Here is a 2,473-nt window from a genome sequence, read left to right on the forward strand (position 1 = left end):
CGCAGATTTTTTTAAGATTTTCTTCCTAAATTTTATAAAAAAATCATGTTCATTTTTTAATTTAGAAGAACACATTCGCATTTTACAAGGACACAAAGTACCAGTGTACAAGGAAACGCAATAAATCCAACTATGCATGCATGAGATTATTTAACTAGCTGATAATCCAGTCGCGATTCAACTTGCTCTGATTGCTCTTTTTAAAGCCTGGTTCTCATATGTCATCGACGGTCTGCGATTGCTATTGTTGGTGAACACTGGAGAATAAAGTGCTTTGTTATTTTGAATAAATTTCTTCGTCACCAGCACAAACAATACATCGCCAACCGTCAGTGACATATGAGAACCAGACCTAGCTAGGTTATACGTCGCATTTTCGTTGCAATAGATACGCGAATTGCATTCGACGTGACCAAAATGCGACGTATAAACCTAGGTCTAAGAGTGTACATAACTTGAGATAATTAAGTCGTTTTGGGCAAACGTTTTTTTTGATCGATTTCTTTCGAATACTAATTACCATGGGGAACAAATCTGATTAGATGAGCCAGACTGAACACATTGAAAGAAAAACGATTCCAAAAAATCGATTACGCGATATTTTGCACTGAATGGAAATTAATGCCCAGTTTTTTTACTAGCGGTACTTCACATCCGCCATTGAAATATCAGTCACACTTGGTTGTCATTCAAAACTTTAAAACAAAGCATATGAGGTTATTTGACATTGTCTATTGTCCAAATTGCATGTGACACGATCAAAATTTGACGTATATTCACATTAGATATTTAGATGGCCCTCGTTGTGGGCTATCTTTAAAAGGGGGAACGGGGAATGGGGGAACGGGGAATCGGGGAACGGGGAATATCGGGGAATATCGGGGAATATCGGGGAATATCGGGGAATGGGGGAATAACGGGGAATAACGGGGAATATCGAGGAATCGGGGAATAACGGGGAATATCGGGGAATATCGGGGAATATTAGATTCACACAGCAAATTTTTAACAATTAATCATCCCAATGTAAAAGTAGCATGGCGTGTTTAAAAAGAATAATGTTAGACTTTTTCGACCGCAGTCCAATAAGTTAATAACACAACATATCAAAGTATCACAACCTACTAATAAATAATGCATTATCTGGTCGTAAAATTAGGAAATATTTAGAACGGAGGACCTAAATATTTGCAGAAGAATCGGTCATAAAAAGTTTCAAAATGATAATTTTTGATTGAAACTTTTAAAGTTTCTGCGTTTGACACTAACTATGGTGGAACTTCATTAAATACCAGTACCTAAAAGAACATAACGTAACATAACGTAACGTTTGCATTTTTCATGCATTAACACAACCGAAGTTATCAAACCTAATAATCAATGTCAATAGTCGATACAAATACTTATATTCATTTTTAAAAGATATATAGTTCTTAAGGTTTCACGGTTCAGTTATTAACGTCTCATTAGTAATCTCTTAATATGCTCCGATCGAAAATAACGTGCGAAATAAGAATAAAGTAATAAAGTTTTTCGTCTTAGACGGAAATCCGTCTACTAGTGCTAAAATAAATTCTGCTGATATGTGGATGTATGAAAACAAGGCTTTTCCGTGCCATCAACGAAAAGGACCGAAGTTGTAAGTGGGAATTTGAATTCCCGTCTGCGTCCAGTTTCCCCGGATATTTAGGTCCTCCGTCCTAAATATTTCCTAATTTTACGACCAGATAATGCATTATTTATTAGTAGGTTGTGATACTTTGATATGTTGTGTTATTAACTTATTGGACTGCGGTCGAAAAAGTCTAACATTATTCTTTTTAAACACGCCATGCTACTTTTACATTGGGATGATTAATTGTTAAAAATTTGCTGTGTGAATCTAATATTCCCCGATATTCCCCGATATTCCCCGATATTCCCCGATATTCCCCGATATTCCCCGATATTCCCCGTTATTCCCCGTTATTCCCCCATTCCCCGATATTCCCCGTTCCCCGATTCCCCGTTCCCCGATTCCCCGTTCCCCCTTTTAAAGATAGCCCTCGTTGTGGCTGATCAAGTACTTAACGATTCAGTATACACCACAGATTGTGTTAGAATTCAACTGTATTTCGCAATAACCACAGTTGTACCACCTCAAATGGGCTTTACGGAATCGTATACCAGGCATATTATAAGGCAAAAAACTCGTGTCTGCGGTGAAACCGCGCTTTATATAAATGTTTATTATATACTTATTGAAATCTGCGAAATACATCACCTTTAACGTTAATACAATTAACGATTAGACACACAAAATACAAATTGGTAACTAAATGTACAGTATTAATCACCGAATACTTGTTATGGCTGCTTTAAAGTTTGCCTTCGGCATATACCGATAGATAGGTTTACATGCGATTTTTTGAACTTCTGATTCATTTCGGATGTCAGCGGAAAGACCATTAATTCCAGTGAACTTTTTTGTTGG

This window comes from Dendronephthya gigantea, unplaced genomic scaffold, assembly GCF_004324835.1.
Source record: "Dendronephthya gigantea isolate DGI-Jeju-01 unplaced genomic scaffold, DenGig_1.0 000012F, whole genome shotgun sequence".
Taxonomy (NCBI): Eukaryota; Metazoa; Cnidaria; class Anthozoa; order Malacalcyonacea; family Nephtheidae; genus Dendronephthya; species Dendronephthya gigantea.